Source organism: Ambystoma mexicanum, chromosome 2p (genome assembly GCF_040938575.1).
Source record: "Ambystoma mexicanum isolate Mex_15411 chromosome 2p, UKY_AmexF1_1, whole genome shotgun sequence".
In the NCBI taxonomy this organism is placed as follows: Eukaryota; Metazoa; Chordata; class Amphibia; order Caudata; family Ambystomatidae; genus Ambystoma; species Ambystoma mexicanum.
Window position 1 is genome coordinate 954,007,096 of NC_090923.1, and position 14,715 is coordinate 954,021,810.

The following is a 14,715-nucleotide window of genomic DNA, read 5'->3' on the forward strand; positions in this document are numbered from 1 at the left end:
GTATGGACAGACGACCATGTAGCGACCGCACAGATGTCTTTAACCGGCACACCTCTTTTGAGGGCCGATGAAGCTGCAATACCTCTGGTCGAATGAGCCCTAAGGTTTTGAGGGGGCTCTTTCCCTGCCAGTTTATAACATTCCAGAATGGCTAGAATGATCCATCTGGAAATGGTCTGCTTAGTTATTGGTAACCCCAGCTTGTGACCTGTGTAACCTACAAACAGCTGGTCTGCCTGTCTTATCCTGGCTAGTCTACTGATGTAAAAACTTAAAGCCCTTCTAGGGTCTAGCCTGTGTAACCTCTCTTCCTCTTTCCCCGGATGAGGAGGAGGATAGAAAGATGGTAGGGTAATCTTCTGAGTGATATGGAATTCCGAAACCACCTTTGGGAGGAAATTAGGCTTCACTTGCAGGACAACTTTGTCTTTGTGAAATATTGTATGAGGGGGTTTACAAGAAAGAGCTTGTAATTCGCTCACCCTTCTAGCAGATGTAAGTGCTATTAATAAAACAGTTTTAAGGGTAAGGAATCTTAACGAACAAGAATGGAGTGGTTCGAAAGGTGTGCCCATCAGGAAAGTTAGTACTAAGTTTAAATCCCATAGGGGAACTTGGAATGGTCTTGGGGGATAAACATTGTTTAACCCCTTTAGAAACTGTATTACCAAGGGTAATTTGAAATAGGATGGTTCCTCCGCAGTGCGCTTAAAGATGGATAGCGCTGCGAGATAGCCCTTGATGGTGCCAACTTGAAGGCCTGAATTCGCCAAATCTAGAAGGAAGGACAAAACCATTGGTGTACCACATGAAAAAGGGTCGATATTCTGTTCTCTACACCAGCTACAAAATCTGTTCCAACGGCAGCGGTATAAAGACTTTGTTGCTGGCCTCCTTGCCGAAAGCAACACCTCCATAACATCATCAGGGAGGTCCCAATCCTTGTACCTCAACCTTTCAGAAGCCAAGCGTGAAGGTTGAGGGTTTTGATGTCTGGATGGAGAACCTGACCTCCCTTCTGTGAGAGTAGGTTCTCTCTGAGTGGAAGTCGAATTGGAGGGCAGATGGACAAGTCTAGAAGGTCCGGGTAACACGTTCTCCTGGCCCAATCCGGGGCAATTAGGATCATGGTTCTCCGGAATCTTCTCAACCTCCTGATCATTTGAGGAATGACAGGGACCGGTGGGAACGCATACAGAAGCTGAAACTCCCAGTCCACTATGAACGCGCCTCCCAGAGCTCCTCTCGGGGGAAATTCCCTTGAGCAGAACAGATCGCATTTTCCTGTTGACGCTGGTGGCGAACAGATCCACCTGAGGGGTTCCCCAAAGGGCGAAGATCTCTTGAAGGACTTCCTGAGCTAGTTCCCACTCGTGGGAGACTGTGCTCTGCCTGCTCAGAGCGTCCGCTGTCAAGTTCTTCTCTCCGGCTAGGTGAACTGCTGATAGAGAGATTCCTTCTTGGATTGCCCAAAACCAGAGCTGCATCGCCTCTCTGCACAGGGGTAGTGATCCTACGACTCCTCTTTTGTTGAGGTAATGCATGGCCACTGTGTTGTCCGTCATTATCAGGACGTTTTTCCCTTGTACAGCTGGCAGGAACGCCTTCAGCGCAAGTCTGATGGCTCTCAGCTCTAACAGGTTGATATGTAGTCTGGACTCCGATGGAGACCAACGACCGCTAATGGTCAAGTCGTTGGCGTGGGCTCCCCACCCCGTGAATGAGGCATCCGTGACTACTGTTATCTCCGGCCAGGGTTGCCAAAAATGTTCTCCTTTCAGAATGTTCTCCTGACAGGCCCACCACTGAAGGTCTCGAGCTACTCTGTCGGGAACCTGAAGAAGATCTGTCGTTCTCCCTGAGAATTGTGACCACTGAGTCCTCAGTGCCCACTGGAGGGATCTCATTCTCAGGCGAGCCTCTGGCACTAGGAAAATGCAGGATGCCATGAGGCCTAGCAACCTCAAAAAGTCGAAGGCTGGGAGACGTTGGGCATGTTGAAACTTGGTAACCATCTGTAGAATATCTTGAGCCCTCACCTCTGGTGGCGAGGCTTTTCCCAGGGAAGTGTCCAGGATCGCTCCTATGAACTGGAGTCTCTGCGATGGTATCATTTGTGACTTCTTTAAATTGAGGGAGAAGCCCAGTCTGTGAAGGGAGTGGCACACATGATTTAGTTGGATCTGAGCTTGTTCCGAAGAAACAGCCCTGATCAACCAATCGTCCAGGTAGGGGTAGACGTGAATCCCTTCCCTCCTTAGACTTGCTGCCACTACCGACATTAACTTGGTGAAGACCCTCGGGGCAGAGGTCAGCCCAAATGGCAGCTCTCGAAATTGATAGTGAGAGTTGCCAATTGCGAACCTCAGGTATTTCCTGTGTTTGAGATGGATAGGCACATGGAAATAAGCGTCCTGAAGGTCCAGAGATACCAACCAGTCCTGGAACTGAAGGGCCTGGAGGATCTGAGAAAGAGTGACCATCTTGAATTTGTCTTTTCTGAGGAATTTGTTCAATTCTCGCAAGTCCAAGATGGGTCTCAGTCCTCCGTCTTTCTTTGGAATGAGAAAGTAAGGGGAGTACCAGCCCTTGTTCCTCTCCGCTACAGATATCGGTTCTATGGCACCTTTCTCTAGCAGGTCCAAAATTTCCTGCAAGAGGAGCGGATCTGGAGCTTTCTGAGAGCTGATCCCCGGTGGATGACTGAGGTATACTTAGGAAAGGCAGGCAGTAACCTTGGCCGACTGTTTCCAATGCCCAAGCATCTGACGTGATAGCCTGCCATACCGTCAGATGTTGAGTCAACCTGCCTCCTACAGGTGTCCTGTGAGGGAAGTTCTCACAGTGGTTTTGAGGCGGCTGTTGCAGATGCCGATGGTAAAGAGGCACCTGCTGTTGCTGCGGCTTTTGAATATCTACCCCGTCCACCTCGGGTAGTTCTTCTTTGTCCCCTTTGAGCAGGTCGTCCTCTACCTCTTCCGAATGCGGAGTAGAAGCGAAAGGATTTGCCCCTCGCAGAGGTTCCTGTGGGACGAAAAGGAGTTTGACGGATTGCAGCTCCTAGGGATTTTGCTGCTGCTTTTGAGGTTTGCAGTTTTTCTAAACTGTCATCCGCCTTTTTCCCGAACAAAGAAGCGCCATCGAATGGCATGTTCAAGAGCCTGGCTTGCACATCTGGGGCAAAACCAGACTTTCTCAACCAAGCGAATCTCCTGGTTGATGTACTTGCCGCCATTGCTCTGCTGATACTGTCAGCCGAATCAATGCCCGTCTGGAGGGATTCACACATAGCATCTTTACCGTCCTGTATAATATTCAGGAACGCATCCCTTTCCTCTCCCTCCGGGATGCAGTCAGCCGCTGTAGAAGCACACTCCCAAAGTGTATGGCTGAACCTAGCAAGGGTGCAAGTAGCATTAACAGATTTTAACGCCATGCTACATGCTGAAAAGACTTTCTTTGCCATAGCATCATATTTTTTATCGTCCCTGTCCTGTGGGACGGTAGGATAAGCCGTCTTGACATCGGTAGAGGATGCTGCCTGTACCACCAGACTTTCTGGGGATGGGTGTTTAGACAAAAACTCTGGGTCTGTAGAGGATACTCTGTACTTAGTAGACAGTTTTTTATTTACTGCTGGTACGACATCTGGGGTTTCCCAGTTTGTCATGACCTTCCTCTGAAGAGCTTTATGAAAAGGCACCACAGGATCCTCCTGTGGGCCTTTGTCAAGAATATCCGTGAGGTCATCTTGTTGGAAAGATTGTGAAGGTGCAGACCACCCCATGAACTCTGATCCTGGCCATTAAGGCTCTATAGGGGGTTTCAGCATGCTCCCCCTGGTCTGGCCTAGCAAACTCCACCTCAGGGGAAGTGTCTAACCCACTTGCCTCATGTAAGGAATCATGAAGATCCTTTAACCTGCGTTCTTCAGAGGAAAATTCCTCTCTAATTGGGGTTACAGGTCCCTGCAACTCAAATGTGTCTTCCTGTTCAGACAATTCACCCTCTTCCAAAATTGAGGACATAGTTCTCAATTGTTCTGAACTCATAAAGGGAGTAAATCCCATTTCCAGGGCAGAGGGTGCCGAGCTTGTCATTATTGGCCTCGAAAACGTCGATGTCGTCGACGCCGAAGGCTTCGAGCGTGGCGTCGAAAACAAAAGCGGAGGCTTCGATGACCTCGACAGAATTGGGATTCTACTCGACAATCTCGAAGCCATCGCCATCGAGGACCTGGGGATAGTCACTGGGTGTGTCGTGACCGTGACTTTTCTTGGCGTCGACGCCGGTGTCGAAGCTGGCGTCGAGTCGACAGACCCGTGTGTCGAAGGTTCCTTCGACAACGGCGTCGAAGACACCGACCTCGGCGTCGACGGAACCTTCGAGGAAGGTTTGGAGGTCATTGTCCTACTCGAGGGTTCGAGACGCGCTCGAGAGGTTTCCTTCGCCGGGTACTGCGACTCGCGGCGTTTTTGACCTTCGGGTCTTTCGACCAGAGCATCGCTCTCGGCAGTCTTCGAGGGGGTCGAGGCCGCTTTCTCGAAGACGCTCATCATATTTTTGCGGAATTCCTCCCATTCAGCCCAGGAACTATGTTTCGTGGGGCAAGGGATTCTTTTTGGCGAAACAGAGGAAGAGGAAGACGGAGAAGGGGATCTCCGACGTCTCCTCTTCGAGTGTTTCGATCTCGAGGAGTGATGGGACCCACTCCGAGACCTGGAGCGCGAATGGTGACGAGGAGACGAATGTCTCGACTTCGTCGACGAAGAAGCTTTAAAAGTCTTACCTTTCTCCAGCTTCCCCCTACGCTCCTTCAGGGCTTTAGCGGTCATGGACATACAGTCCTCGCAATCCGAACAATGATGTTCAGCTCCCAAACACCACAGACAAACTCTGTGAGGGTCAGTCAGCGACATCTTTTTCCCACAATCTCGTCATTTTTTGAAGGCGGATCGAGGAGTTGTCGGTTCCGACGAGGAAGCCATCGAGTACGGATCGAATAACTCGAGGAAAATAGGATTAATCTGACAAGAACTGAGCAACGGTATTCCGAGGCACTGAGTAAGCGCGGAAAAACGGAACTGAGCAACGGACGCTGCGCGTGGCCTTTATAGGCAGGATGACGTCGATACGGCGGCTGTCGAGGGACATCGACTCGGAGGACGTCGACGCGCAGCGCCCTCTAGAAAAAAAAATTCCGAGGCCAGCAGAGCTGGAAGGAGATATCTAAGATGAGGAATGCGTCGGAGGACACAATCCCTTTGAAAGAGCGGTCCAAAGCACAACACAGTACGCATGCATGTGGCAGACATAAGAGCCTGAGACTGTTCAGCATGCCCCAGAGGGCTAACAAAAGAGACACTGAAGCGACACTGAATGGAAATACCCACCTGGGGACAGACAGCCCCAACAGCCAGACATACATAATAACAGGCGCAATACAAGGGAAACAAGGCCCAGCAGCCGGAATCTGAGTGCGCATGACACGACCCAGCAGTACACTTGGAGAGGATAAAGATATGAACAGAAGAGCAAATAGACAACGAAGGCAACAGTGGGGCAGGCCTCAAGAGGCACAGTGACTGAGTTTGGGCCTAAAGAGCAGAGTACAGACCCAGTGACCAGAAGGGGACAACAAAAAAAACAAAAAAAAGGAGAAAAAAAAGCAATAAGCTTGAATATAAGGCACGACCAGACAGACAAAGTCACATCAATACCAAAGCGGGCGGTGTTATTGCACTGCGAGACCCTCAAGCTGGCCGTTGCGTAGCCGGTTGCCCCCAGATAGACCCAACTAGATCTGGAAGGTGGGTGAGCCCAAACAAGCAAGGAGACTGGACGGATTGTCCCCTTCCACCTGGGATGGAGATACCTAGGGCCACCAATATGGCATCTAGGCTACCAAAACAAAAGGAAAGCAACCAACAATGGAAGAGTTCAAGTAAACACCACCAGCAGCGGAGGGGTTCCGGAATAAAGAGAGAAACATACAAACTGAATCTGCATCAGCACGAAACGACCAACAGATCCTGGATCCGATTGCGGACCTAAAAGCAACGTGGAAACCAAGCTTAGAGCAGCTATGGCTGTGCTCAAAACGTCGGTGGAATTCAAAATAGACGCGGTGCAGCTGGTAATGTTCTTTCGACTGGATGTTCCTCCAACGTATTCCTCATTTTAGATGTATTCCATCCAGCTTTAGCAACTTCAGAAATTTTTTCTCTCGGCAGAGGGCGCCGTACGTCGATGTCGAGTCGAAGTCACTCGAAGGCCCCGGTCGAGGGGGACGTCATCGGGTATACAAGTAGCACGCACGGCGCCCGTTGGCCTCAGTTCCGTTTTTCCCCTCTTGCTTTGTTGTATAGATAGTGTAGGTAGCCAGGTGCCAGCCTTGCGAGAGTTGAAGTGGTAATAACCCAGAAAATCTACAGAGGGGTAGGATGGGAGGGCGATGAGGAATACGTTGGAGGAACATCCAGTCGAAAGAACGTTACCAGTTGGCAAATAACTTGTTCTTCGAATGGATTGTGTCCTCCAACGTATTCCTCATCTTAGAAAGACTACCAAAGCAGTCTAGAAAGCTCTCTGGAGGAGGGAGTAGATTTTTTATATTATTATATAGCCGAATATAGCACCAAAAGCAAGCTCTTTAGACTGGGAAGCATCCAGACTAGAGATTTTAGAAAAAGTGTGCAGCGATGACCAAGTTGCTGCTTCACAAACAGATTTTATGGGAACACCTCTTTGAAGGGCTGTCGAAGGGGCTATGCATCTGGTAGAATGGGCCCTTAAGCCTTCTGGTGGATCTTTGCCTGCCAATCTGTAGCATTCTGAAATGCAAAGCACAATCCAACGTGATATGGTTTGTTTTGACACCGATTGACCCAATTTCCTTCCAGTGTAGCCAATGAAAAGTTGATTATCCACTCTAAGCTTGGAAAGCCTAGAAATGTAAAAGCTTAGAGCTCTTCTCGGGTCCAACCTGTGCAATCTTTCCTCCTCCTTACTGGGATGAGGTGGATGATAGAACGCGGGCAGAATAATTTTCTGATTTAAATGGAAATCAGACAACTTTAGGTAAAAATGAGGGTTTAACCCTCAATACCACTCTGTCCCTGTGGAACACAGTATAGGGTGGCCCAGAAGACAATGCCTGCAATTCGCTCACTCTTCGTGAAGGTGTTAAAACAACCAGGAAAGCAGTTTTCAACGTTAGTAATCTTAATGAACAAGTATGCAAGGGTTCAAAAGGGGCACACATTAAAAACTTTAGAACCAGATTAAGGTCCCAAACTGGGACTTGGAAAGAAAAAGGAGAGAACACATTGGTGAGTCCCTTTAAGAATTGTATTATCACACTGAAGCCGCCCAGTGTCCGCTGGTTGAACTGAACTCCGCAAGGCTATAACTTAGCCCAATTCAGAAACATCCCCCTCCACTATTGCCTCCCTATCAGAATATCGCTATGAATGAATTGCATACTAAATCTCACCTTTTAATATCCATTCTTCCACTGTAATGAACTGCGTCATCACAATCCTGTGCTAATTCCGTTGTCTATTGTTTGATTTCTTTTCTTCCTTTTCTGTTTTGTTTCTGTTATTGATTAATATTGAATAAAATATATATTTTGAAAAAAAAAATAATTGTATCATCAAAGGAGTTTAAAAGTAGGCACATTCTTCAGAAGAGCGCTTGAAAATGGAAAGCGCTGCAAGATAACCTTTAATGGTCCCAACATTGAGGCCTCTATGTGCCAGGGACAAGAAGGACGACAACACTTCCGGGATAGAACACAGAAAAGGATCAACATTCTTTTCCCTGCACCAGTTGCAAAACCTCTTCCAACGGCAGCGGTACAGAGATTTTGTTGCTGGCCTTCTTGCCGAAAGCAACACCTCCATGATGTCATCTGGAAGGTCCCGATCCTTGTATCTCAGCCTTTCAGATACCAAGCATGAAGGTTGAGAGTCCTGACCTCTGGATGGAGAACCTGGCCCTCCATTTGTGAGAGAAGGTCCTCTCTCTGAGGAAGACGTAACGGAGGGCAGATGAACATGTCTAGAAGGTCCGGGTACCACGTTCTGCTGGCCCAATCTGGCGCAATTAGGATCATGCGGTTTCCGAACCGTCTCAATCTCCTGATGACTTGAGGAATGACGGGAATCGGAGGGAACGCGTATAGCAGTAGGAAGGTACACTCCACCACAAACGCGCCCCCTACAGCTCCTCCCGGGGGAAATTCCCTTGAGCAATACTTTTCGCACTTCCGGTTGATTCCGGTCGCAAACAAGTCTACCTGAGGGGTTCCCCAAAGGTTGAAGATCTCCTGAAGGACTTCCTGAGCCAGTTCCCACTCGTGGGACACCGTACTCTGCCTGCTCAGAGCGTCCGCCGTCATATTCTCCTCTCCGGCTAGATTAACTGCAGTTAAGGAGATTTTTTCTTGAATTGCCCAATACCAGAGCTGCATTGCCTCTCTGCATAGAGGTAGTGACCCTACACCTCCTCTTTTGTTTAGGTAATGCATGGCCACTGTGGTGTCTGTCATTATCAGGGCATTTTTTCCTCTGACAAATGGCAGAAAAGCCTTCAGTGCTAGTCTGATTGCTCTCAGCTCTAAAAGGTTGATGGTTAGTTTGGACTCCGATGGAGACCAACGACCGGCGACTGTCAGATCGTTGGCATGAGCTCCCCACCCCATGAGTGAGGCGTCCGTCACTACTGGCCATGGTTGCCAAAAATGTTTTCCTTTTGGGATGTTCCCTGTGCAAGTCCACCCCAGAAGATCCTGCCGAACCTTGATCGGAATTTGAAGGAGATCCGTCATTTGACCTGAAAACTGGGACCATTGAGTCTTTAGAGCCATTTGAAGGGATCTCATCCTCAGGTGGGCTTCTGGCACTAGGAAAATGCAGGCTGCCATGAGGCCGAGCAACCTCAAGAATTCGTAGGCCTGGAGATTTTGGAATTTGGAAACCATCTGAAGAATATCTTGAGCCCACGACTTGGGAGGCAAGCTCTTTCCCAAGGATGTGTCTAATACAGCGCCTATGTACTGTAGCTGTTGGGAAGGTGTCATTTGGGACTTCTTGAAATTAAGGGAGAAGCCCAGTCTGTGGAGGAAGTGGCAGGTGACTTTCAGATGATCCAGGGCTTGTTCGGCAGAACGTGCCCTGATCAACCAATCGTCCAGGTAGGGGTAGATGTGAATTCCCCCCCTCTCCTGAGGTGTGCTGCCACCACTACCATTAACTTGGTGAAGACCCTCGGGGCAAAGGTCAACCCGAATGCCAGGACCGAAATGGATAGTGTAAATTGCCAACTACGAACCTCAGATAGTTTCTGTGCTTGCAATGGATTGGCACATGAAAATAAGCATCCTGGAGGTCCAACAACACCAACCAATCCTGAAGTTGAAGGGCCTGAAGGATCTGAGAAAGAGGGACAATCTTGAACTTGTCCTTCCTGAGGAGCTTGTTCAAGCTTCTTAAGTCCAAGGTGGCTCTCAGTCCTCTGTCCTTTTTGGGAATCAAAAAATATGAGTACCACCATCCCTTGTTCTTTTCCGCTACAGGTACTGGTTCTATAGCACCTTTCTTCAGCAGGGTTAAGACTTCCTGCTGTGGGAGCGGGTCTGCAAACTTCAAAGTGTGTCTCCCTGGCGGATTGCTTTGAGGTTGCGTTAGAAAAGGAAGACAACCTTGGGCTATTATTTCTAGAGCCCAAACATCTAAAGTAATGGCTCGCCATTCTTGCAGATGCTGCGACAGCCTGCCTCCCACAGGTGTCATGTGATGCAAGTCCTCAAAGCAGTTTTGTGGCGGTTACTGTGGCCGCTGATAGTGAAGAGGCTGCAGCTGGGGCTGGCTTTGCACGTTTTCCTCGTCCACCGAGAGTGCCTTTTTTCTGGCCTCTTTGACTGGCCATTCCCCTCGCCTTTCCATATGAGGAGTAATAACGATAGGATTGTCCCCTCCAAGATTGTCATGATGCACGAAAAGGCTGAGGTTGCCTAATAGCAGCTCCTAAAGATTTGGCAGCCGCTTTTGAGGTCTGCAACCTCTCAAGGATCTAGTCACCCTTGTTGCCAAAAAGGTGAGACCCGTCAAAGGGCATGTTCAAAAGACGGTTTTGCAAGTCTGGTGTGAAACCCGACTTTCGCAACCACGCAAATCTGCGCATTACCGTGCTAGTGGCCATGGACCTGCTCACACTATCTGCAGTGTCCAATCCAGACTGAAGGGATTCCTGCATGGCCTCTTTTCCATCTCTAACAATTGCTAGGAATCCTTCCCTTTCTTCCCCTTCTGGTATGTGCTCCGCCGCCATTGCAATGCACTCCAACAGAATGTACGAAAATTTTGCCAAGGTACATGTGGAGTTGCCAGATTTTAACGCCATACTCCCAGCTGAAAATACTGTGCACACCTCACCATCCACACGCTTGGCGTCCCTATCCGGAGGGATAGAAGGGTACGCCACCTTATTTGAAGCTGTGGCTGCCTGGACAACCAAACTCTCAGGAGTAGGGTGTTTGGACAGATAGCCGGGGTCGCTACTGGAAGGGTGGTATTTTGAAGTGAGGGACTTATTCACTGGAGGAATAGAGCCCGGGGTCTCCCAATTTTTGGCCACCCTATTTTGTAAGGCTACATGGAAGGGTAAAATCAGATCTTCGGTGGGACCATGATCCAATATATCGGTCAGATCATCCTGGATGAGTCTAGCCAATCCTAAATCGACCATCTTTGTCATTAGCTGCCTGTATGAGGGACTGGTATGTTCCCCTGGTTCTGGCCTGCCAAAATCTGTTTCAGGTGAAGTGTCAATTCCACTTGCATTATGCAAGGTTTACACCAGATCTCTCATTCTGCTTTCCTCAGAAATCAGGCATTCTGGGACATTCGGGGTGCCATTTCCCAGGCCGAAAGGAACATCCTCCTCAGACCTCTCTTGTTCTTCAAAAATTGAAGTTAAGGATTTAAAATATTCTTTCCTTGGAAGAGGTTTAAAACATTTTTCTGGGAGAGGTGTAGCAGTAGAGACTCAAGGCTTTACAGCCTTTGCCGCTTTTTCTTTTGCTGCTATTTTGACAGCTTCTGGCTGAATTGGAGCCTTTGAAACATTCGGTGCCGAGGGCTTCGCGGTCGACGTCGACAAGGGCGTCGATGGCGCTGACGAAATAGTGGTCGTTGACGGAGCTGGCTTTGAGGCGCTTTTTGAAGGCGTGTTGGGTTCCGGGCGGCGTCAGTGACTTCGAACGTTCGACTCGAGCAATATGGAGGGTTCCCGATCTTTTCTCCTTCGATCACCCGGGCTCGAGGGCGCGCGAGTGTTGGAACGGTAATGCTCCCGGCCGGCTTCCGAGGAAGGCGCGGACCGATGCTTAGCCTTTTCAAAAACCTCCATTTTAATTCTAAATGCTTCCCATTCTTTGGAGGAAGAATGTTTTGTGGGGCGTTTCATTCTTTTAGAGGGATTCGTCCGAGGACGAGGTGGAAGGGGACCGGTGGCATCTTTTTTTGGACTTTTTCGTCGAAGACGAAGAGTGGTGTGAACCACTTCGGGACCTGGACCGATGCTTTTACCTTTCACTTCGAGGAGATTTCTCTTCACTGGACCTCGACTCGACACTAGTGGCTTTTCAGTCAGGTTTTCCAACTACCTGCAGTTTTCCCTTCCGCTCTCGCAAGGCCTTCCTCGTCATTGCCTGACACTTCATACAGGCCTCCATGTCATGGCCTTAACTGAGGCACCACAGACATGCTCGGTGCGGATCCGTGATGGACATTGTGGAACTGCAGGATTTACACTTTTTGAACCCCGAACATGGGTTAGTCTGTCTCGACGACAAGGACATTCTCGAAAATCGCTTCACAATAACTTTGTCACAGAACTACGAGGCGTGCCGAGTCTCCGAAGCAACACGTATTGCTGAAAAATGTAACTGAGGCCAACAGGCGCCGCGCATGCTATTTGTATACCCGATGACGTCACCCTCGACGGAGGCCTTCGAGGGACTTCGACTCCATGCACAGCACCCTCGGCCAAGAGAAAACATTTCCGAAGCAGCTAAAGCTGGATGGAATACATCCAAGATGAGGAATACATTGGAGGACACAATCCATTCGAAGTTAACTTACTGCGACAGGATGTGAGGAAGCTAGCGGAACGCACAAGCGAGCTAGAACGAGAGGTGAAATCAAACACAGACACCAGCACGTCAACTGCTGCAGAAGTCCACACATTGAGACAATAAGTGAGCAACCTGGAAAACAGGGCGGAGGAAGAACTAACATACGGATTGTGGTGCTTCCAGAAAGAGAAGAAGGGTCGGACCCTACAAACTATGTTGAAAACATATTGCTGCAAGAAATCAGGGGGGGCCCTCACTCAGGGATTCATATTGGAAAGAGCTCACAGAGCCCTGACAAAGAGGCCACTGCCAGGAGCTCCCCCGAGGCAGATTATTGCCAAAATACTGAATTATAGAGACAGGGAGAAAATCCTGGAACACTTCCGGAAAGGGAGCACAATACAAAGAGCATCTGCATCCATTACGGCTTACCCGGATTATACATTCCTGGTGCAGAGAGGGCGACTGAACTACGGAACAATAAAGAGGAGACTGCGTGAGGCAGTCTACAAATACATGCTGATGTACCCAGCAAAACAGAAGGTGCTTCATAATAACAGGGCCCTGTTTTTTGACACACCAGAAGACGCGGCGGAATGGCTGGATGCACAGAACTGTCTGGCGGAAACAGACGACCAGATGGGGAGTAAAACAGACACTTGAAGCAGCGGCTCCTGAGATCGAGGTGCTGAATAATGTGACACTCTGGGACTTGATTATAGAACAGCGCACAGCGTAATTGGGAAGAGAAGCATGCATCGGTGGGTGGGGGACACAGGCGGACACAATACATTGTAGCTTAAGTGCAGGAGATACAGAGAAACCAAGCTCTTACCCCATTGAGTAGTTTAGTTGGGATACTGACAGCAAGGTATCCCCCTGCTGAGTTCCAAGTACCGGCAGAGGCCGAAAAAGGACTAGATGCGGGGTAGCCTGAGATCCAGGGATGAGCTGGGCAACAATTGGGGATGGGTAGGGAGGAAGTTGGGGTGTTTGGGAAGCGGGAAACAGTTGGGGGAATGGAAGGGTGGCGGGGAGGGAGTTGTGTAAATAGAAGGGCAAGTAATAGTTGGGAAACAAGCTTATACCTATATACCACTGCGCCGGGAGAGAGGGACAAGGGGAGGTAGAGGCGAGACTGGGTATGGATAAAATGGGAGACCTGAATATCGCTACCTGGAATGTCAGGGGGCTCAACAGTTACTGGAAAAGAGAAGGTCATGATGTACTTGAAGAGGCAGAAAATTGACATCGCTCTACTACAGGAAACCCGACTAACGAAGGAAAAACAGGATATAGTGGGGAGGAAATGGAGAGTTACCAGCATAGGAGTGACATATTCTGCATACGCCAGGGGTGTTATCTCGTGGATAGCACCGCACGTCCCTTTCAAGCTGTTACAGTCTACCATAGAGCCAGATGGTAGGAAGGTACCGATAAGGGCCTTGGTGGAAAATAGAGAGGTGCGTATTCTTAACACATACCCCAAACCAGGATACAGTAGGCTACTTCAGGACCCTGTACAGCAAGATCAGCCCACACATGGAAGGGGCAGTCATATGGGGAGGGGACTTGAATTGCACGCTGGATCCCAGAATGGATAAATCGGATAGGAAGACAGTAAAGCCCACTCCGGCAGCCAAGGCCCTGCAAACCCTATTGGGAGAGTTTCATCTAGCAGATATATGGAGGATGCACCACCCACAGGACAGACAATATTCTCACTACTCAGCCCCACAGGACCTACGCACACAGCTAGACTATTTGTTTGCTACATCGGAGTTGTCAGGGGAACTAGTGCGCTCGGAATACAAGTCGAGTCTCCTTTCAGACCACTCACCACCGATTATAGCGTGGCAGTACTCGCCACCCAGAGCACGGATCCCGACGGCCTTAAAAGACGCAGCGTTTAGGGAGGATCTGAAAAAAGAGATGGAATACTTTGAACACAATACTGGCAGTGTAGATTCGGCTGGCACTTTATAGGAGGCATTTACGGTAGTAGTGAGGGGAGCAGCAATATCCAAAGGGCTACAAGGTGGGATCACAAGAGATTTACATGAAGCTGAGAAGAAACTAAAGGAAATTATGCAAACGGACGAACACTCCCAGGAGGAGATTGGAACCATAAGACAAATACAACAAGAGTGCGAAGAATGCTAGGGAGATTGTGCAACCTGAACTATAGGAAATATGTAGAAAGACAGCATGCCGTAGGGGATAAACCGGTCAGGCTGCTGGCTTGGTTATACAAAAGTGAGACACCCAGACAAACTATTAGAGCAATATGGGGGAAAGACGGGCAAACACTCGATACTCAAGAGGCGATGAACAATGGCTTTGTAGAGTTTTATCAGCAACTGTACGAGGACACTGGCAGAGAGGCATATGATAGACACATTAGAAGATATTGGCCTACCTAAACTGGAGACATCGGAGAGAGAGAAACTAGAGGCCCCAATTACTTTAGAGGAACTAGAGGCAGTGATCAAGCTCTTACCCACCAGTAAGGCTCCGGGGGCAGACGGCCTCTCTAGCAAGTTTTATAAAACGTACAGAACGGAACTGCTCTC

The 14,715-nt window shown here is 49.1% G+C and overlaps 1 protein-coding gene across 2 annotated transcripts in view; it reads right to left on the reverse strand.

Annotated features, from left to right (window-relative positions):
* Positions 1-14,715, reverse strand: part of LOC138566955 (serine/threonine-protein kinase MRCK alpha-like) — a 2,642,347-nt gene that overhangs the window by 1,987,253 nt on the left and 640,379 nt on the right. The gene's annotated exons all lie outside the window — the stretch shown is intronic.